Raw genomic sequence first — 26341 nt, forward strand, 5'->3', positions numbered from 1 at the left:
ATCTAGTCTACATTAGAGATGAACAGCTGATATATCTAACTAGCTGATTCATCTAGCCTACATTATCGATGATCAGCTGATATATCTAACTAGCTGATTCATCTAGCCTACATTACAGATGAACAGCTGATATATCTAACTAGCTGATTCATCGAGCCTACATTAGAGATGATCAGCTGATATATCTAACTACCTGATTCAGCTAGACTACATTAGAGATGAACAGCTGATATATCTAACTTGCTGATTCATCTAGCCTACATTAGAGATGAACAGCTGATATATCTAACTAGCTGATTCATCTAGCCTACATTACACATGAACAGCTGATATATCTAACTAGCTGATTCATCTAGCCTACATTAGAGATGAACAGCTGATATATCTAACTAGCTGATTCATCTAGCCTACATTACACATGAACAGCTGATATATCTAACTAGCTGATTCATCTACCCTACATTACACATGAACAGCTGATATATCTAACTAGATGATTGATCTAGTCTACATTAGAGATGAACAGCTGATATATCTAACTAGCTGTTTCATCTAGCCTACATTAGAGATGAACAGCTGATATATCTAACTAGCTGATTCATCTAGTCTACATTAGAGATGAACAGCTGATATATCTAACTAGCTGATTCATCTAGCCTACATTATCGATGATCAGCTGATATATCTAACTAGCTGATTCATCTAGCCTACATTACAGATGAACAGCTGATATATCTAACTAGCTGATTCATCGAGCCTACATTAGAGATGATCAGCTGATATATCTAACTACCTGATTCAGCTAGACTACATTAGAGATGAACAGCTGATATATCTAACTTGCTGATTCATCTAGCCTACATTAGAGATGAACAGCTGATATATCTAACAACCTGATTCATCTAGCCTACATTAGAGATGATCAGCTGATATATCTAACTAGCTGATTCATCTAGTCTACATTAGAGATGAACAGCTGATATATCTAACTAGCTGATTCAGCTAGCCTACATTAGAGATGAACAGCTGATATATCTAACTAGCTGATTCATCTAGCCTACATTAGAGATGAACAGCTGATATATCTAACTACCTGATTCATCTAGCCTACATTAGAGATGAACAGCTGATATATCTAACTAGCTGATTCATCTAGCCTACATTACACATGAACAGCTGATATATCTAACTAGCTGATTCATCTAGCTTACATTAGAGATGAACAGCTGATATATCTAACTAGCTGATTCATCTAGCCTACATTACACATGAACAGCTGATATATCTAACTAGCTGATTCATCTAGCCTACATTAGAGATGATCAGCTGATATATTTAAGTAGCTGAGTCATCTAGTCTACATTAGAGATGAACAGCTGATATATCTAACTAGCTGATTCATCTAGCCTACATTATCGATGATCAGCTGATATATCTAACTAGCTGATTCATCTAGCCTACATTAGAGATGAACAGCTGATATATCTAACTAGCTGATTCATCGAGCCTACATTAGAGATGATCAGCTGATATATCTAACTACCTGATTCATCTAGCCTACATTAGAGATGATCAGCTGATATATCTGACTAGCTGATTCATCTAGCCTACACTAGAGATGAACAGCTGATATGGCTAACTAGCTGATTCATCTAGCCTACATTAGAGATGAACAGCTGATATATCTAACTACCTAATTCATCTAGCCTACATTAGAGATGAACAGCTGATATATCTAACTAGCTGATTCATCTAGCCTACATTAGAGATGAACAGCTGATATATCTAACTACCTGATTCATCTAGCTACATTAGAGATGAACAGCTGATATATCTAACTAGCTGATTCATCTAGCCTACATTACACATGAACAGCTGATATATCTAACTAGCTGATTCATCTAGCCTACATTAGAGATGAACAGCTGATATATCTAACTAGCTGATTCATCTAGCCTACATTACACATGAACAGCTGATATATCTAACTAGCTGATTCATCTAGCCTACATTACACATGAACAGCTGATATATCTAACAAGCTGATTCATCTTGCCTACATTAGAGATGATCAGCTGATATATCTAACTAGCAGATTCATCTAGCATACACTAGAGATGAACAGCTGATATATCTAACTAGCTGATTCATCTAGCCTACATTAGAGACAAACAGCTGATATAGCTAACTAGCTGATTCATCTAGCCTACATTAGAGATGAAAAGCTGATATATCTAACTAGCTAATTCATCTATCCTACACTAGAGATGATCAGCTGATATAGCTAACTAGCTGATTCATCTAGCCTACATTAGAGATGATCAGCTGATATATCTAACTAGCTGATCCATCTAGCTTACGTTAGAGATGAACAGCTGATATATCTAACTAGCTGATTCATCGAGCCTACAATAGAGATGATCAGCTGATATATCTAACTACCTGATTCAGCTAGCCTACATTAGAGATGAACAGCTGATATATCTAACTAGCTGATTCATCTAGCCTACATTAGAGATGAACAGCTGATATATCTAACTACCTGATTCATCTAGCCTACATTAGAGATGATCAGCTGATATATCTAACTAGCTGATGCATCTAGTCTACATTAGAGATGAACAGCTGATATATCTAATTAGCTGATTCATCTAGCCTACATTATCGATGATCAGCTGATATATCAAACTAGCTGATTCATCTAGCCTACATTAGAGATGAACAGCTGATATATCTAACTAGCTGATTCATCGAGCCTACATTAGAGATGATCAGCTGATATATCTAACTACCTGATTCATCTAGCCTACATTAGAGATGATCAGCTGATATATCTGACTAGCTGATTCATCTAGCCTACACTAGAGATGAACAGCTGATATGGCTAACTAGCTGATTCATCTAGCCTACATTAGAGATGAACAGCTGATATATCTAACTACCTAATTCATCTAGCCTACATTAGAGATGAACAGCTGATATATCTAACTAGCTGATTCATCTAGCCTACATTAGAGATGAACAGCTGATATATCTAACTACCTGATTCATCTAGCTACATTAGAGATGAACAGCTGATATATCTAACTAGCTGATTCATCTAGCCTACATTACACATGAACAGCTGATATATCTAACTAGCTGATTCATCTAGCCTACATTAGAGATGAAAAGCTGATATATCTAACTAGCTGATTCATCTAGCCTACATTACACATGAACAGCTGATATATCTAACTAGCTGATTCATCTAGCCTACATTACACATGAACAGCTGATATATCTAACAAGCTGATTCATCTTGCCTACATTAGAGATGATCAGCTGATATATCTAACTAGCAGATTCATCTAGCATACACTAGAGATGAACAGCTGATATATCTAACTAGCTGATTCATCTAGCCTACATTAGAGACAAACAGCTGATATAGCTAACTAGCTGATTCATCTAGCCTACATTAGAGATGAAAAGCTGATATATCTAACTAGCTAATTCATCTATCCTACACTAGAGATGATTAGCTGATATAGCTAACTAGCTGATTCATCTAGTCTACACTAGAGATGAACAGCTGATATATCTAACTAGCTGATTCATCTAGCCTACATTAGAGATGAACAGCTGATATAACTAACTAGCTGATTCATCTAGCCTACATTAGAGACAAACAGCTGATATAGCTAACTAGCTGATTCATCTAGCCTACATTAGAGATGAAAAGCTGATATATCTAACTAGCTAATTCATCTATCCTACACTAGAGATGATTAGCTGATATAGCTAACTAGCTGATTCATCTAGTCTACACTAGAGATGAACAGCTGATATATCTAACTAGCTGATTCATCTAGCCTACATTAGAGATGAACAGCTGATATAACTAACTAGCTGATTCATCTAGCCTACATTAGAGATGAACAGCTGATATATCTAACTAGCTAATTCATCTAGCCTACACTAGAGATGAACAGCTGATATAGCTAACTAGATGATTCATCTAGCCTACATTAGAGATGATCAGCTGATATATCTAACTAGCTAATTCATCTAGCCTACACTAGAGATGATCAGCTGATATAGCTAACTAGCTGATTCATCTAGCCTACACTAGAGATGAACAGCTGATATATCTAACTTGCTGATTCATCTAGCCTACATTAGAGATGAACAGCTGATATATCTAACTACCTGATTCATCTAGCCTACATTAGAGATGAACAGCTGATATATCTAACTAGCTGATTCATCTAGCCTACATTAGAGATGAACAGCTGATATAACTAACTAGCTGATTCATCTAGCCTACATTAGAGATGAACAGCTGATATATCTAACTAGCTAATTCATCTAGCCTACACTAGAGATGAACAGCTGATATAGCTAACTAGCTGATTCATCTAGCCTACATTAGAGATGATCAGCTGATATATCTAACTAGCTGATCCATAAAGCCTACATTAGAGATGAACAGCTGATATAACTAACTAGCTGATTCATCTAGCCTACATTAGAGATGAACAGCTGATATATCTAACTAGCTAATTCATCTAGCCTACACTAGAGATGATCAGCTGATATAGCTAACTAGCTGATTCATCTAGCCTACACTAGAGATGAACAGCTGATATATCTAACTTGCTGATTCATCTAGCCTACATTAGAGATGAACAGCTGATATATCTAACTACCTGATTCATCTAGCCTACATTAGAGATGAAAAGCTGATATATCTAACTAGCTGATTCATCTAGCCTACATTACACATGAACAGCTGATATATCTAACTAGCTGATTCATCTAGCCTACATTACACATGAACAGCTGATATATCTAACAAGCTGATTCATCTTGCCTACATTAGAGATGATCAGCTGATATATCTAACTAGCAGATTCATCTAGCATACACTAGAGATGAACAGCTGATATATCTAACTAGCTGATTCATCTAGCCTACATTAGAGACAAACAGCTGATATAGCTAACTAGCTGATTCATCTAGCCTACATTAGAGATGAAAAGCTGATATATCTAACTAGCTAATTCATCTATCCTACACTAGAGATGATCAGCTGATATAGCTAACTAGCTGATTCATCTAGTCTACACTAGAGATGAACAGCTGATATATCTAACTAGCTGATTCATCTAGCCTACATTAGAGATGAACAGCTGATATAACTAACTAGCTGATTCATCTAGCCTACATTAGAGATGAACAGCTGATATATCTAACTAGCTAATTCATCTAGCCTACACTAGAGATGAACAGCTGATATAGCTAACTAGATGATTCATCTAGCCTACATTAGAGATGATCAGCTGATATATCTAACTAGCTGATCCATCTAGCCTACATTAGAGATGAACAGCTGATATAAATAACTAGCTGATTCATCTAGCCTACATTAGAGATGAACAGCTGATATATCTAACTAGCTAATTCATCTAGCCTACACTAGAGATGATCAGCTGATATAGCTAACTAGCTGATTCATCTAGCCTACACTAGAGATGAACAGCTGATATATCTAACTTGCTGATTCATCTAGCCTACATTAGAGATGAACAGCTGATATATCTAACTACCTGATTCATCTAGCCTACATTAGAGATGAACAGCTGATATATCTAACTAGCTGATTCATCTAGCCTACATTAGAGATGAACAGCTGATATAACTAACTAGCTGATTCATCTAGCCTACATTAGAGATGAACAGCTGATATATCTAACTAGCTAATTCATCTAGCCTACACTAGAGATGAACAGCTGATATAGCTAACTAGCTGATTCATCTAGCCTACATTAGAGATGATCAGCTGATATATCTAACTAGCTGATCCATAAAGCCTACATTAGAGATGAACAGCTGATATAACTAACTAGCTGATTCATCTAGCCTACATTAGAGATGAACAGCTGATATATCTAACTAGCTAATTCATCTAGCCTACACTAGAGATGATCAGCTGATATAGCTAACTAGCTGATTCATCTAGCCTACACTAGAGATGAACAGCTGATATATCTAACTTGCTGATTCATCTAGCCTACATTAGAGATGAACAGCTGATATATCTAACTACCTGATTCATCTAGCCTACATTAGAGTTGAACAGCTGATATATCTAACTAGCTGATTCATCTAGCCTACATTACACATGAACAGCTGATATATCTAACTAGCTGATTCATCTAGCCTACATTACACTTGAACAGCTGATATATCTAACTAGCTGATTCATCTAGTCTACATTAGAGATGAACAGCTGATATATCTAACTAGCTGATTCATCTAGCCTACATTAGAGATGAACAGCTGATATATCTAACTAGCTGATTCATCTAGTCTACATTAGAGATGAACAGCTGATATATCTAACTAGCTGATTCATCTAGCCTACACTACCGATGATCAGCTGATACATCTAACTAGCTGATTCATCTAGTCTACATTAGAGATGATCAGCTGATATATTTAAGTAGCTGATTCATCTAGTCTACATTAGAGATGAACAGCTGATATATCTAACTATCTGATTCAGCTAGCCTACATTTGAGATGAACAGCTGATATATCTAACTAGCTGATTCATCTAGCCTACATTATCGATGATCAGCTGATATATCTAACTAGCTGATTCATCTAGCCTACATTACAGATGAACAGCTGATATGTCTAACTAGCTGATTCATCGAGGCTACATTAGAGATGATCAGCTGATATATCTAACTACCTGATTCAGCTAGCCTACATTAGAGATGAACAGCTGATATATCTAACTACCTGATTCATCTAGCCTACATTAGAGATGATCAGCTGATATATCTAACTAGCTGATTCATCTAGTCTACATTAGAGATGAACAGCTGATATATTTAAGTAGCTGATTCATCTAGTCTACATTAGAGATGAACAGCTGATATATCTAACTAGCTGATTCATCTAGCCTACATTATCGATGATCAACTGATATATCTACCTAGCTGATTGATCTAGCCTACATTACAGATGAACAGCTGATATATCTAACTAGCTGATTCATCGAGCCTACATTAGAGATGATCAGCTGATATATCTAACTACCTGATTCAGCTAGCCTACATTAGAGATGAACAGCTGATATATCTAACTACCTGATTCATCTAGCCTACATTAGAGATGATCAGCTGATATATCTAACTAGCTGATTCATCTAGTCTACATTAGAGATGAACAGCTGATATATCTAACTAGCTGATTCATCTAGGCTACATTATCGATGATCAGCTGATATATCTAACTAGCTGATTCATCTAGCCTACATTAGAGATGAACAGCTGATATATCTAACTAGCTGATTCATCTAGCCTACACTATCGATGATCAGCTGATATATCTAACTAGCTAATTCATCTAGTCTACATTAGAGATGATCAGCTGATATATTTAAGTAGCTGATTCATCTAGTCTACATTAGAGATGAACAGCTGATATATCTAACTAGCTGATTCATCTAGCCTACATTATGCGATGATCAGCTGATATATCTAACTAGCTGATTCATCTAGCCTACATTATCAGATGAACAGCTGATATATCTAACTAGCTGATTCATCTAGCCTACATTACAGATGAACAGCTGATATATCTAACTACCTGATTCATCGAGCCTACATTAGAGATGAACAGCTGATATATCTAACTACCTGATTCAGCTAGCCTACATTAGAGATGAACAGCTGATATATCTAACTAGCTGATTCATCTAGCCTACATTAGAGATGAACAGCTGATATATCTAACTACCTGATTCATCTAGCCTACATTAGAGATGAACAGCTGATATATCTAACTAGCTGATTCATCTAGCCTACATTAGAGATGAACAGCTGATATATCTAACTAGCTGATTCATCTAGCCTACATTACACGATGAACAGCTGATATATCTAACTAGCTGATTCATCTAGCCTACATTAGAGATGAACAGCTGATATATCTAACTAGCTGATTCATCGAGCCTACATTAGAGATGATCAGCTGATATATCTAACTACCTGATTCAGCTAGCCTACATTATCGATGATCAGCTGATATATCTAACTAGCTGATTCATCTAGCCTACATTAGAGATGATCAGCTGATATATTTAAGTAGCTGATTCATCTAGTCTACATTAGAGATGAACAGCTGATATATCTAACTAGCTGATTCATCTAGCCTACATTATCGATGATCAACTGATATATCTAACTAGCTGATTCATCTAGCCTACATTACAGATGAACAGCTGATATATCTAACTAGCTGATTCATCGAGCCTACATTAGAGATGATCAGCTGATATATCTAACTACCTGATTCAGCTAGCCTACATTAGAGATGAACAGCTGATATATCTAACTAGCTGATTCATCTAGCCTACATTAGAGATGAACAGCTGATATAAACTAACTAGCTGATTCCATCTAGCCTACATTAGAGATGAACAGCTGATATAACTAACTAGCTGATTCATCTAGCCTACATTAGAGATGAACAGCTGATATATCTAACTAGCTAATTCATCTAGCCTACACTAGAGATGATCAGCTGATATAGCTAACTAGCTGATTCATCTAGCCTACACTAGAGATGAACAGCTGATATATCTAACTTGCTGATTCATCTAGCCTACATTAGAGATGAACAGCTGATATATCTAACTACCTGATTCATCTAGCCTACATTAGAGATGAAAAGCTGATATATCTAACTAGCTGATTCATCTAGCCTACATTACACATGAACAGCTGATATATCTAACTAGCTGATTCATCTAGCCTACATTACACATGAACAGCTGATATATCTAACAAGCTGATTCATCTTGCCTACATTAGAGATGATCAGCTGATATATCTAACTAGCAGATTCATCTAGCATACACTAGAGATGAACAGCTGATATATCTAACTAGCTGATTCATCTAGCCTACATTAGAGACAAACAGCTGATATAGCTAACTAGCTGATTCATCTAGTCTACATTAGAGATGAAAAGCTGATATATCTAACTAGCTAATTCATCTATCCTACACTAGAGATTATCAGCTGATATAGCTAACTAGCTGATTCATCTAGTCTACACTAGAGATGAACAGCTGATATATCTAACTAGCTGATTCATCTAGCCTACATTAGAGATGAACAGCTGATATAACTAACTAGCTGATTCATCTAGCCTACATTAGAGATGAACAGCTGATATATCTAACTAGCTAATTCATCTAGCCTACACTAGAGATGAACAGCTGATATAGCTAACTAGATGATTCATCTAGCCTACATTAGAGATGATCAGCTGATATATCTAACTAGCTGATCCATCTAGCCTACATTAGAGATGAACAGCTGATATAAATAACTAGCTGATTCATCTAGCCTACATTAGAGATGAACAGCTGATATATCTAACTAGCTAATTCATCTAGCCTACACTAGAGATGATCAGCTGATATAGCTAACTAGCTGATTCATCTAGCCTACACTAGAGATGAACAGCTGATATATCTAACTTGCTGATTCATCTAGCCTACATTAGAGATGAACAGCTGATATATCTAACTACCTGATTCATCTAGCCTACATTAGAGATGAACAGCTGATATATCTAACTAGCTGATTCATCTAGCCTACATTAGAGATGAACAGCTGATATAACTAACTAGCTGATTCATCTAGCCTACATTAGAGATGAACAGCTGATATATCTAACTAGCTAATTCATCTAGCCTACACTAGAGATGAACAGCTGATATAGCTAACTAGCTGATTCATCTAGCCTACATTAGAGATGATCAGCTGATATATCTAACTAGCTGATCCATAAAGCCTACATTAGAGATGAACAGCTGATATAACTAACTAGCTGATTCATCTAGCCTACATTAGAGATGAACAGCTGATATATCTAACTAGCTAATTCATCTAGCCTACACTAGAGATGATCAGCTGATATAGCTAACTAGCTGATTCATCTAGCCTACACTAGAGATGAACAGCTGATATATCTAACTTGCTGATTCATCTAGCCTACATTAGAGATGAACAGCTGATATATCTAACTACCTGATTCATCTAGCCTACATTAGAGTTGAACAGCTGATATATCTAACTAGCTGATTCATCTAGCCTACATTACACATGAACAGCTGATATATCTAACTAGCTGATTCATCTAGCCTACATTAGAGATGAACAGCTGATATATCTAACTAGCTGATTCATCTAGCCTACATTATCGATGATCAGCTGATATATCTAACTAGCTGATTCATCTAGCCTACATTACAGATGAACAGCTGATATATCTAACTAGCTGATTCATCGAGCCTACATTAGAGATGATCAGCTGATATATCTAACTACCTGATTCAGCTAGCCTACATTAGAGATGAACAGCTGATATATCTAACTAGCTGATTCATCTAGCCTACATTAGAGATGAACAGCTGATATATCTAACTACCTGATACATCTAGCCTACATTAGAGATGATCAGCTGATATATCTAACTAGCTGATTCATCTAGTCTACATTAGAGATGAACAGCTGATATATCTAACTAGCTGATTCATCTAGGCTACATTATCGATGATCAGCTGATATATCTAACTAGCTGATTCATCTAGCCTACATTAGAGATGAACAGCTGATATATCTAACTAGCTGATTCATCGAGCCTACATTAGAGATGATCAGCTGATATATCTAACTACCTGATTCAGCTAGCCTACATTATCGATGATCAGCTGATATATCTAACTAGCTGATTCATCTAGCCTACATTAGAGATGATCAGCTGATATATTTAAGTAGCTGATTCATCTAGTCTACATTAGAGACGAACAGCTGATATATCTAACTAGCTGATTCATCTAGCCTACATTATCGATGATCAACTGATATATCTAACTAGCTGATTCATCTAGCCTACATTACAGATGAACAGCTGATATATCTAACTAGCTGATTCATCGAGCCTACATTAGAGATGATCAGCTGATATATCTAACTACCTGATTCAGCTAGCCTACATTAGAGATGAACAGCTGATATATCTAACTAGCTGATTCATCTAGCCTACATTAGAGATGAACAGCTGATATATCTAACTACCTGATTCATCTAGCCTACATTAGAGATGATCAGCTGATATATCTAACTAGCTGATCCATAAAGCCTACATTAGAGATGAACAGCTGATATAACTAACTAGCTGATTCATCTAGCCTACATTAGAGATGAACAGCTGATATATCTAACTAGCTAATTCATCTAGCCTACACTAGAGATGATCAGCTGATATAGCTAACTAGCTGATTCATCTAGCCTACACTAGAGATGAACAGCTGATATATCTAACTTGCTGATTCATCTAGCCTACATTAGAGATGAACAGCTGATATATCTAACTACCTGATTCATCTAGCCTACATTAGAGTTGAACAGCTGATATATCTAACTAGCTGATTCATCTAGCCTACATTACACATGAACAGCTGATATATCTAACTAGCTGATTCATCTAGCCTACATTAGAGATGAACAGCTGATATATCTAACTAGCTGATTCATCTAGCCTACATTATCGATGATCAGCTGATATATCTAACTAGCTGATTCATCTAGCCTACATTACAGATGAACAGCTGATATATCTAACTAGCTGATTCATCGAGCCTACATTAGAGATGATCAGCTGATATATCTAACTACCTGATTCAGCTAGCCTACATTAGAGATGAACAGCTGATATATCTAACTAGCTGATTCATCTAGCCTACATTAGAGATGAACAGCTGATATATCTAACTACCTGATACATCTAGCCTACATTAGAGATGATCAGCTGATATATCTAACTAGCTGATTCATCTAGTCTACATTAGAGATGAACAGCTGATATATCTAACTAGCTGATTCATCTAGGCTACATTATCGATGATCAGCTGATATATCTAACTAGCTGATTCATCTAGCCTACATTAGAGATGAACAGCTGATATATCTAACTAGCTGATTCATCGAGCCTACATTAGAGATGATCAGCTGATATATCTAACTACCTGATTCAGCTAGCCTACATTATCGATGATCAGCTGATATATCTAACTAGCTGATTCATCTAGCCTACATTAGAGATGATCAGCTGATATATTTAAGTAGCTGATTCATCTAGTCTACATTAGAGACGAACAGCTGATATATCTAACTAGCTGATTCATCTAGCCTACATTATCGATGATCAACTGATATATCTAACTAGCTGATTCATCTAGCCTACATTACAGATGAACAGCTGATATATCTAACTAGCTGATTCATCGAGCCTACATTAGAGATGATCAGCTGATATATCTAACTACCTGATTCAGCTAGCCTACATTAGAGATGAACAGCTGATATATCTAACTAGCTGATTCATCTAGCCTACATTAGAGATGAACAGCTGATATATCTAACTACCTGATTCATCTAGCCTACATTAGAGATGATCAGCTGATATATCTAACTAGCTGATTCATCTAGTCTACATTAGAGATGAACAGCTGATATAACTAACTAGCTGATTCATCTAGCCTACATTAGAGATGAACAGCTGATATATCTAACTAGCTAATTCATCTAGCCTACACTAGAGATGATCAGCTGATATAGCTAACTAGCTGATTCATCTAGCCTACACTAGAGATGAACAGCTGATATATCTAACTTGCTGATTCATCTAGCCTACATTAGAGATGAACAGCTGATATATCTAACTACCTGATTCATCTAGCCTACATTAGAGATGAAAAGCTGATATATCTAACTAGCTGATTCATCTAGCCTACATTACACATGAACAGCTGATATATCTAACTAGCTGATTCATCTAGCCTACATTACACATGAACAGCTGATATATCTAACAAGCTGATTCATCTTGCCTACATTAGAGATGATCAGCTGATATATCTAACTAGCAGATTCATCTAGCATACACTAGAGATGAACAGCTGATATATCTAACTAGCTGATTCATCTAGCCTACATTAGAGACAAACAGCTGATATAGCTAACTAGCTGATTCATCTAGTCTACATTAGAGATGAAAAGCTGATATATCTAACTAGCTAATTCATCTATCCTACACTAGAGATTATCAGCTGATATAGCTAACTAGCTGATTCATCTAGTCTACACTAGAGATGAACAGCTGATATATCTAACTAGCTGATTCATCTAGCCTACATTAGAGATGAACAGCTGATATAACTAACTAGCTGATTCATCTAGCCTACATTAGAGATGAACAGCTGATATATCTAACTAGCTAATTCATCTAGCCTACACTAGAGATGAACAGCTGATATAGCTAACTAGATGATTCATCTAGCCTACATTAGAGATGATCAGCTGATATATCTAACTAGCTGATCCATCTAGCCTACATTAGAGATGAACAGCTGATATAAATAACTAGCTGATTCATCTAGCCTACATTAGAGATGAACAGCTGATATATCTAACTAGCTAATTCATCTAGCCTACACTAGAGATGATCAGCTGATATAGCTAACTAGCTGATTCATCTAGCCTACACTAGAGATGAACAGCTGATATATCTAACTTGCTGATTCATCTAGCCTACATTAGAGATGAACAGCTGATATATCTAACTACCTGATTCATCTAGCCTACATTAGAGATGAACAGCTGATATATCTAACTAGCTGATTCATCTAGCCTACATTAGAGATGAACAGCTGATATAACTAACTAGCTGATTCATCTAGCCTACATTAGAGATGAACAGCTGATATATCTAACTAGCTAATTCATCTAGCCTACACTAGAGATGAACAGCTGATATAGCTAACTAGCTGATTCATCTAGCCTACATTAGAGATGATCAGCTGATATATCTAACTAGCTGATCCATAAAGCCTACATTAGAGATGAACAGCTGATATAACTAACTAGCTGATTCATCTAGCCTACATTAGAGATGAACAGCTGATATATCTAACTAGCTAATTCATCTAGCCTACACTAGAGATGATCAGCTGATATAGCTAACTAGCTGATTCATCTAGCCTACACTAGAGATGAACAGCTGATATATCTAACTTGCTGATTCATCTAGCCTACATTAGAGATGAACAGCTGATATATCTAACTACCTGATTCATCTAGCCTACATTAGAGTTGAACAGCTGATATATCTAACTAGCTGATTCATCTAGCCTACATTACACATGAACAGCTGATATATCTAACTAGCTGATTCATCTAGCCTACATTAGAGATGAACAGCTGATATATCTAACTAGCTGATTCATCTAGTCTACATTAGAGATGAACAGCTGATATATCTAACTAGCTGATTCATCTAGCCTACACTACCGATGATCAGCTGATACATCTAACTAGCTGATTCATCTAGTCTACATTAGAGATGATCAGCTGATATATTTAAGTAGCTGATTCATCTAGCCTACATTTGAGATGAACAGCTGATATATCTAACTAGCTGATTCATCTAGCCTACATTATCGATGATCAACTGATATATCTACCTAGCTGATTCATCTAGCCTACATTACAGATGAACAGCTGATATATCTAACTAGCTGATTCATCGAGCCTACATTAGAGATGATCAGCTGATATATCTAACTACCTGATTCAGCTAGCCTACATTAGAGATAAACAGCTGATATATCTAACTACCTGATTCATCTAGCCTACATTAGAGATGATCAGCTGATATATCTAACTAGCTGATTCATCTAGTCTACATTAGAGATGAACAGCTGATATATCTAACTAGCTGATTCATCTAGGCTACATTATCGATGAACAGCTGATATATCTAACTAGCTGATTCATCTAGCCTACATTAGAGATGAACAGCTGATATATCTAACTAGCTGATTCATCTAGCCTACACTATCGATGATCAGCTGATATATCTAACTAGCTAATTCATCTAGTCTACATTAGACATGATCAGCTGATATATTTAAGTAGCTGATTCATCTAGTCTACATTAGAGATGAACAGCTGATATATCTAACTATCTGATTCAGCTAGCCTACATTTGAGATGAACAGCTGATATATCTAACTAGCTGATTCATCTAGCCTACATTATCGATGATCAGCTGATATATCTAACTAGCTGATTCATCTAGCCTACATTAGAGATGATCAGCTGATATATCTAACTAGCTGATTCATCTAGTCTACATTAGAGATGATCAGCTGATATATCTAACTACCTGATTCAGCTAGCCTACATTATCGATGATCAGCTGATATATCTAACTAGCTGATTCATCTAGCCTACATTAGAGATGATCAGCTGATATATTTAATTAGCTGATTCATCTAGTCTACATTAGAGACGAACAGCTGATATATCTAACTAGCTGATTCATCTAGCCTACATTATCGATGATCAACTGATATATCTAACTAGCTGATTCATCTAGCCTACATTACAGGTGAACAGCTGATATATCTAACTAGCTGATTCATCGAGCCTACATTAGAGATGATCAGCTGATATATCTAACTACCTGATTCAGCTAGCCTACATTAGAGATGAACAGCTGATATATCTAACTAGCTGATTCATCTAGCCTACATTAGAGATGAACAGCTGATATATCTAACTACCTGATTCATCTAGCCTACATTAGAGATGATCAGCTGATATATCTAACTAGCTGATTCATCTAGTCTACATTAGAGATGAACAGGTGATATATCTAACTAGCTGATTCATCTAGGCTACATTATCGATGATCAGCTGATATATCTAACTAGCTGATTCATCTAGCCTACATTAGAGATGAACAGCTGATATATCTAACTAGCTGATTCATCGAGCCTACATTAGAGATGATCAGCTGATATATCTAACTACCTGATTCAGCTAGCCTACATTATCGATGATCAGCTGATATATCTAACTAGCTGATTCATCTAGCCTACATTAGAGATGATCAGCTGATATATTTAAGTAGCTGATTCATCTAGTCTACATTAGAGATGAACAGCTGATATATCTAACTAGCTGATTCATCTAGCCTACATTATCGATGATCAGCTGATATATCTAACTAGCTGATTCATCTAGCCTACATTACAGATGAACAGCTGATATATCTAACTAGCTAATTCATCGAGCCTACATTAGAGATGATCAGCTGATATATCTAACTACCTGATTCAGCTAGCCTACATTAGAGATGAACAGCTGATATATCTAACTAGCTGATTCATCTAGCCTACATTAGAGATGAACAGCTGATATATCTAACTACCTGATACATCTAGCCTACATTAGAGATGATCAGCTGATATATCTAACTAGCTGATTCATCTAGTCTACATTAGAGATGAACAGCTGATATATCTAACTAGCTGATTCATCTAGGCTACATTATCGATGATCAGCTGATATATCTAACTAGCTGATTCATCTAGCCTACATTAGAGATGAACAGCTGATATATCTAACTAGCTGATTCATCGAGCCTACATTAGAGATGATCAGCTGATATATCTAACTACCTGATTCAGCTAGCCTACATTATCGATGATCAGCTGATATATCTAACTACCTGATTCATCTAGCCTACATTAGAGTTGAACAGCTGATATATCTAACTAGCTGATTCATCTAGCCTACATTAGAGTTGAACAGCTGATATATCTAACTAGCTGATTCATCTAGCCTACATTACACATGAACAGCTGATATATCTAACTAGCTGATTCATCTATCCTACATTACTCTTGAACAGCTGATATATCTAACTAGCTGATTCATCTAGTCTACATTAGAGATGAACAACTGATATATCTAACTAGCTGATTCATCTAGCCTACATTAGAGATGAACAGCTGATATATCTAACTAGCTGATTCATCTAGTCTACATTAGAGATGAACAGCTGATATATCTAACTAGCTGATTCATCTAGCCTACACTACCGATGATCAGCTGATACATCTAACTAGCTGATTCATCTAGTCTACATTAGAGATGATCAGCTGATATATTTAAGTAGCTGATTCATCTAGTCTACATTAGAGATGAACAGCTGATATATCTAACTATCTGATTCAGCTAGCCTACATTTGAGATGAACATCTGATATATCTAACTAGCTGATTCATCTAGCCTACATTATCGATGATCAGCTGATATATCTAACTAGCTGATTCATCTAGCCTACATTACAGATGAACAGCTGATATATCTAACTAGCTGATTCATCGAGGCTACATTAGAGATGATCAGCTGATATATCTAACTACCTGATTCAGCTAGCCTACATTAGAGATGAACAGCTGATATATCTAACTACCTGATTCATCTAGCCTACATTAGAGATGATCAGCTGATATATCTAACTAGCTGATTCATCTAGTCTACATTAGAGATGAACAGCTGATATATTTAAGTAGCTGATTCATCTAGTCTACATTAGAGATGAACAGCTGATATATCTAACTAGCTGATTCATCTAGCCTACATTATCGATGATCAGCTGATATATCTAACTAGCTGATTCATCTAGCCTACATTAGAGATGAACAGCTGATATATCTAACTAGCTGATTCATCGAGCCTACATTAGAGATGATCAGCTGATATATCTAACTACCTGATTCAGCTAGCCTACATTAGAGATGAACAGCTGATATATCTAACTAGCTGATTCATCTAGCCTACATTAGAGATGAACAGCTGATATATCTAACTAGCTGATTCATCGAGCCTACATTAGAGATGATCAGCTGATATATCTAACTACCTGATTCAGCTAGCCTACATTATCGATGATCAGCTGATATATCTAACTAGCTGATTCATCTAGCCTACATTAGAGATGATCAGCTGATATATTTAAGTAGCTGATTCATCTAGTCTACATTAGAGATGAACAGCTGATATATCTAACTAGCTGATTCATCTAGCCTACATTATCGATGATCAGCTGATATATCTAACTAGCTGATTCATCTAGCCTACATTACAGATGAACAGCTGATATATCTAACTAGCTGATTCATCGAGCCTACATTAGAGATGATCATCTGATATATCTAACTACCTGATTCAGCTAGCCTACATTAGAGATGAACAGCTGATATATCTAACTAGCTGATTCATCTAGCCTACATTAGAGATGAACAGCTGATATATCTAACTACCTGATACATCTAGCCTACATTAGAGATGATCAGCTGATATATCTAACTAGCTGATTCATCTAGTCTACATTAGAGATGAACAGCTGATATATCTAACTAGCTTATTCATCTAGGCTACATTATCGATGATCAGCTGATATATCTAACTAGCTGATTCATCTAGCCTACATTAGAGATGAACAGCTGATATATCTAACTAGCTGATTCATCGAGCCTACATTAGAGATGATCAGCTGATATATCTAACTACCTGATTCAGCTAGCCTACATTATCGATGATCAGCTGATATATCTAACTAGCTGATTCATCTAGCCTACATTAGAGATGATCAGCTGATATATTTAAGTAGCTGATTCATCTAGTCTACATTAGAGACGAACAGCTGATATATCTAACTAGCTGATTCATCTAGCCTACATTATCGATGATCAACTGATATATCTAACTAGCTGATTCATCTAGCCTACATTACAGATGAACAGCTGATATATCTAACTAGCTGATTCATCGAGCCTACATTAGAGATGATCAGCTGATATATCTAACTACCTGATTCAGCTAGCCTACATTAGAGATGAACAGCTGATATATCTAACTAGCTGATTCATCTAGCCTACATTAGAGATGAACAGCTGATATATCTAACTACCTGATTCATCTAGCCTACATTAGAGATGATCAGCTGATATATCTAAATAGCTGATTCATCTAGTCTACATTAGAGATGAACAGCTGATATATCTAACTAGCTGAATCATCTAGGCTACATTATCGATGATCAGCTGATATATCTAACTAGCTGATTCATCGAGCCTACATTAGAGATGATCAGCTGATATATCTAACTACCTGATTCAGCTAGCCTACATTATCGATGATCAGCTGATATATCTAACTAGCTGATTCATCTAGCCTACATTAGAGATGATCAGCTGATATATTTAAGTAGCTGATTCATCTAGTCTACATTAGAGACGAACAGCTGATATATCTAACTAGCTGATTCATCTAGCCTACATTATCGATGATCAACTGATATATCTAACTAGCTGATTCATCTTGCCTACATTACAGATGAACAGCTGATATATCTAACTAGCTGATTCATCGAGCCTACATTAGAGATGATCAGCTGATATATATAACTACCTGATTCAGCTAGCCTACATTAGAGATGAACAGCTGATATATCTAACTAGCTGATTCATCTAGCCTACATTAGAGATGAACAGCTGATATATCTAACTACCTGATTCATCTAGCCTACATTAGAGATGATCAGCTGATATATCTAACTAGCTGATTCATCTAGTCTACATTAGAGATGAACAGCTGATATATCTAACTAGCTGATTCATCTAGGCTACATTATCGATGATCAGCTGATATATCTAACTAGCTGATTCATGTAGCCTACATTAGAGATGAACAGCTGATATATCTAACTAGCTGATTCATCGACCCTACATTAGAGATGAACAGCTGATATATCTAACTACCTGATTCAGCTAGCCTACATTATCGATGATCAACTGATATATCTAACTAGCTGATTCATCTAGCCTACATTACAGATGAACAGCTGATATATCTAACTAGCTGATTCATCGAGCCTACATTAGAGATGATCAGCTGATATATCTAACTACCTGATTCAGCTAGCCTACATTATCGATGATCAGCTGATATATCTAACTACCTGATTCATCTAGCCTACATTAGAGTTGAACAGCTGATATATCTAACTAGCTGATTCATCTAGCCTACATTAGAGTTGAACAGCTGATATATCTAACTAGCTGATTCATCTAGCCTACATTACACATGAACAGCTGATATATCTAACTAGCTGATTCATCTATCCTACATTACTCTTGAACAGCTGATATATCTAACTAGCTGATTCATCTAGTCTACATTAGAGATGAACAGCTGATATATCTAACTACCTGATTCATCTAGCCTACATTACAGATGAACAGCTGATATATCTAACTAGCTGATTCATCGAGCCTACATTAGAGATGATCAGCTGATATATATAACTACCTGATTCAGCTAGCCTACATTAGAGATGAACAGCTGATATATCTAACTAGCTGATTCATCTAGCCTACATTAGAGATGAACAGCTGATATATCTAACTACCTGATTCATCTAGCCTACATTAGAGATGATCAGCTGATATATCTAACTAGCTGATTCATCTAGTCTACATTAGAGATGAACAGCTGATATATCTAACTAGCTGATTCATCTAGGCTACATTATCGATGATCAGCTGATATATCTAACTAGCTGATTCATGTAGCCTACATTAGAGATGAACAGCTGATATATCTAACTAGCTGATTCATCGACCCTACATTAGAGATGAACAGCTGATATATCTAACTACCTGATTCAGCTAGCCTACATTATCGATGATCAACTGATATATCTAACTAGCTGATTCATCTAGCCTACATTACAGATGAACAGCTGATATATCTAACTAGCTGATTCATCGAGCCTACATTAGAGATGATCAGCTGATATATCTAACTACCTGATTCAGCTAGCCTACATTATCGATGATCAGCTGATATATCTAACTACCTGATTCATCTAGCCTACATTAGAGTTGAACAGCTGATATATCTAACTAGCTGATTCATCTAGCCTACATTAGAGTTGAACAGCTGATATATCTAACTAGCTGATTCATCTAGCCTACATTACACATGAACAGCTGATATATCTAACTAGCTGATTCATCTATCCTACATTACTCTTGAACAGCTGATATATCTAACTAGCTGATTCATCTAGTCTACATTAGAGATGAACAACTGATATATCTAACTAGCTGATTCATCTAGCCTACATTAGAGATGAACAGCTGATATATCTAACTAGCTGATTCAGCTAGCCTACATTAGAGATGAACAGCTGATATATCTAACTAGCTGATTCATCTAGCCTACATTAGAGATGAACAGCTGATATATCTAACTACCTGATTCATCTAGCCTACATTAGAGATGATCAGCTGATATATCTAACTAGCTGATTCATCTAGTCTACATTAGAGATGAACAGCTGATATATCTAACTAGCTGATTCATCTAGGCTACATTATCGATGATCAGCTGATATATCTAACTAGCTGATTCATGTAGCCTACATTAGAGATGAACAGCTGATATATCTAACTAGCTGATTCATCGACCCTACATTAGAGATGAACAGCTGATATATCTAACTACCTGATTCAGCTAGCCTACATTATCGATGATCAACTGATATATCTAACTAGCTGATTCATCTAGCCTACATTACAGATGAACAGCTGATATATCTAACTAGCTGATTCATCTAGCCTACATTAGAGATGAAAAGCTGATATATCTAACTAGCTAATTCATCTATCCTACACTAGAGATGATCAGCTGATATAGCTAACTAGCTGATTCATCTAGTCTACACTAGAGATGAACAGCTGATATATCTAACTAGCTGATTCATCTAGCCTACATTAGAGATGAACAGCTGATATAACTAACTAGCTGATTCATCTAGCCTACATTAGAGATGAACAGCTGATATATCTAACTAGCTAATTCATCTAGCCTACACTAGAGATGAACAGCTGATATAGCTAACTAGATGATTCATCTAGCCTACATTAGAGATGATCAGCTGATATATCTAACTAGCTGATCCATCTAGCCTACATTAGAGATGAACAGCTGATATAAATAACTAGCTGATTCATCTAGCCTACATTAGAGATGAACAGCTGATATATCTAACTAGCTTATTCATCTAGCCTACACTAGAGATGATCAGCTGATATAGCTAACTAGCTGATTCATCTAGCCTACACTAGAGATGAACAGCTGATATATCTAACTACCTGATTCATCTAGCCTACATTAGAGATGAACAGCTGATATATCTAACTAGCTGATTCATGTAGCCTACATTAGAGATGAACAGCTGATATAACTAACTAGCTGATTCATCTAGCCTACATTAGAGATGAACAGCTGATATATCTAACTAGCTAATTCATCTAGCCTACACTAGAGATGAACAGCTGATATAGCTAACTAGCTGATTCATCTAGCCTACATTAGAGATGATCAGCTGATATATCTAACTAGCTGATCCATAAAGCCTACATTAGAGATGAACAGCTGATATAACTAACTAGCTTATTCATCTAGCCTACATTAGAGATGAACAGCTGATATATCTAACTAGCTAATTCATCTAGCCTACACTAGAGATGATCAGCTGATATAGCTAACTAGCTGATTCATCTAGCCTACACTAGAGATGAACAGCTGATATATCTAACTTGCTGATTCATCTAGCCTACATTAGAGATGAACAGCTGATATATCTAACTACCTGATTCATCTAGCCTACATTAGAGTTGAACAGCTGATATATCTAACTAGCTGATTCATCTAGCCTACATTACACATGAACAGCTGATATATCTAACTAGCTGATTCATCTATCCTACATTACTCTTGAACAGCTGATATATCTAACTAGCTGATTCATCTAGTCTACATTAGAGATGAACAACTGATATATCTAACTAGCTGATTCATCTAGCCTACATTAGAGATGAACAGCTGATATATCTAACTAGCTGATTCATCTAGTCTACATTAGAGATGAACAGCTGATATATCTAACTAGCTGATTCATCTAGCCTACACTACCGATGATCAGCTGATACATCTAACTAGCTGATTCATCTAGTCTACATTAGAGATGATCAGCTGATATATTTAAGTAGCTGATTCATCTAGTCTACATTAGAGATGAACAGCTGATATATCTAACTATCTGATTCAGCTAGCCTACATTTGAGATGAACATCTGATATATCTAACTAGCTGATTCATCTAGCCTACATTATCGATGATCAGCTGATATATCTAACTAGCTGATTCATCTAGCCTACATTACAGATGAACAGCTGATATATCTAACTAGCTGATTCATCGAGGCTACATTAGAGATGATCAGCTGATATATCTAACTACCTGATTCAGCTAGCCTACATTAGAGATGAACAGCTGATATATCTAACTACCTGATTCATCTAGCCTACATTAGAGATGATCAGCTGATATATCTAACTAGCTGATTCATCTAGTCTACATTAGAGATGAACAGCTGATATATTTAAGTAGCTGATTCATCTAGTCTACATTAGAGATGAACAGCTGATATATCTAACTAGCTGATTCATCTAGCCTACATTATCGATGATCAGCTGATATATCTAACTAGCTGATTCATCTAGCCTACATTAGAGATGAACAGCTGATATATCTAACTAGCTGATTCATCGAGCCTACATTAGAGATGATCAGCTGATATATCTAACTACCTGATTCAGCTAGCCTACATTAGAGATGAACAGCTGATATATCTAACTAGCTGATTCATCTAGCCTACATTAGAGATGAACAGCTGATATATCTAACTAGCTGATTCATCGAGCCTACATTAGAGATGATCAGCTGATATATCTAACTACCTGATTCAGCTAGCCTACATTATCGATGATCAGCTGATATATCTAACTAGCTGATTCATCTAGCCTACATTAGAGATGATCAGCTGATATATTTAAGTAGCTGATTCATCTAGTCTACGTTAGAGATGAACAGCTGATATATCTAACTAGCTGATTCATCTAGCCTACATTATCGATGATCAGCTGATATATCTAACTAGCTGATTCATCTAGCCTACATTACAGATGAACAGCTGATATATCTAACTAGCTGATTCATCGAGCCTACATTAGAGATGATCATCTGATATATCTAACTACCTGATTCAGCTAGCCTACATTAGAGATGAACAGCTGATATATCTAACTAGCTGATTCATCTAGCCTACATTAGAGATGAACAGCTGATATATCTAACTACCTGATACATCTAGCCTACATTAGAGATGATCAGCTGATATATCTAACTAGCTGATTCATCTAGTCTACATTAGAGATGAACAGCTGATATATCTAACTAGCTTATTCATCTAGGCTACATTATCGATGATCAGCTGATATATCTAACTAGCTGATTCATCTAGCCTACATTAGAGATGAACAGCTGATATATCTAACTAGCTGATTCATCGAGCCTACATTAGAGATGATCAGCTGATATATCTAACTACCTGATTCAGCTAGCCTACATTATCGATGATCAGCTGATATATCTAACTAGCTGATTCATCTAGCCTACATTAGAGATGATCAGCTGATATATTTAAGTAGCTGATTCATCTAGTCTACATTAGAGACGAACAGCTGATATATCTAACTAGCTGATTCATCTAGCCTACATTATCGATGATCAACTGATATATCTAACTAGCTGATTCATCTAGCCTACATTACAGATGAACAGCTGATATATCTAACTAGCTGATTCATCGAGCCTACATTAGAGATGATCAGCTGATATATCTAACTACCTGATTCAGCTAGCCTACATTAGAGATGAACAGCTGATATATCTAACTAGCTGATTCATCTAGCCTACATTAGAGATGAACAGCTGATATATCTAACTACCTGATTCATCTAGCCTACATTAGAGATGATCAGCTGATATATCTAACTAGCTGATTCATCTAGTCTACATTAGAGATGAACAGCTGATATATCTAACTAGCTGAATCATCTAGGCTACATTATCGATGATCAGCTGATATATCTAACTAGCTGATTCATCTAGCCTACATTAGAGATGAACAGCTGATATATCTAACTAGCTGATTCATCGAGCCTACATTAGAGATGATCAGCTGATATATCTAACTACCTGATTCAGATAGCCTACATTATCGATGATCAGCTGATATATCTAACTAGCTGATTCATCTAGCCTACATTAGAGATGATCAGCAGATATATTTAAGTAGCTGATTCATCTAGTCTACATTAGAGATGAACAGCTGATATATCTAACTAGCTGATTCATCTAGCCTACATTATCGATGATCAACTGATATATCTAACTAGCTGATTCATCTAGCCTACATTACAGATGAACAGCTGATATATCTAACTAGCTGATTCATCTAGGCTACATTAGAGATGATCAGCTGATATATCTAACTACCTGATTCAGCTAGCCTACATTAGAGATGAACAGCTGATATATCTAACTAGCTGATTCATCTAGCCTACATTATCGATGATCAACTGATATATCTAACTAGCTGATTCATCTAGCCTACATTACAGATGAACAGCTGATATATCTAACTAGCTGATTCATCTAGCCTACATTAGAGATGAAAAGCTGATATATCTAACTAGCTAATTCATCTATCCTACACTAGAGATGATCAGCTGATATAGCTAACTAGCTGATTCATCTAGTCTACACTAGAGATGAACAGCTGATATATCTAACTAGCTGATTCATCTAGCCTACATTAGAGATGAACAGCTGATATAACTAACTAGCTGATTCATCTAGCCTACATTAGAGATGAACAGCTGATATATCTAACTAGCTAATTCATCTAGCCTACACTATAGATGAACAGCTGATATAGCTAACTAGATGATTCATCTAGCCTACATTAGAGATGATCAGCTGATATATCTAACTAGCTGATCCATCTAGCCTACATTAGAGATGAACAGCTGATATAAATAACTAGCTGATTCATCTAGCCTACATTAGAGATGAACAGCTGATATATCTAACTAGCTAATTCATCTAGCCTACACTAGAGATGATCAGCTGATATAGCTAACTAGCTGATTCATCTAGCCTACACTAGAGATGAACAGCTGATATATCTAACTACCTGATTCATCTAGCCTACATTAGAGATGAACAGCTGATATATCTAACTAGCTGATTCATCTAGCCTACATTAGAGATGAACAGCTGATATAACTAACTAGCTGATTCATCTAGCCTACATTAGAGATGAACAGCTGATATATCTAACTAGCTAATTCATCTAGCCTACACTAGAGATGAACAGCTGATATAGCTAACTAGCTGATTCATCTAGCCTACATTAGAGATGATCAGCTGATATATCTA

This window comes from Salmo salar, chromosome 18 (assembly GCF_965601325.2).
Source record: "Salmo salar chromosome 18, fSalSal1, whole genome shotgun sequence".
Taxonomy (NCBI): Eukaryota; Metazoa; Chordata; class Actinopteri; order Salmoniformes; family Salmonidae; genus Salmo; species Salmo salar.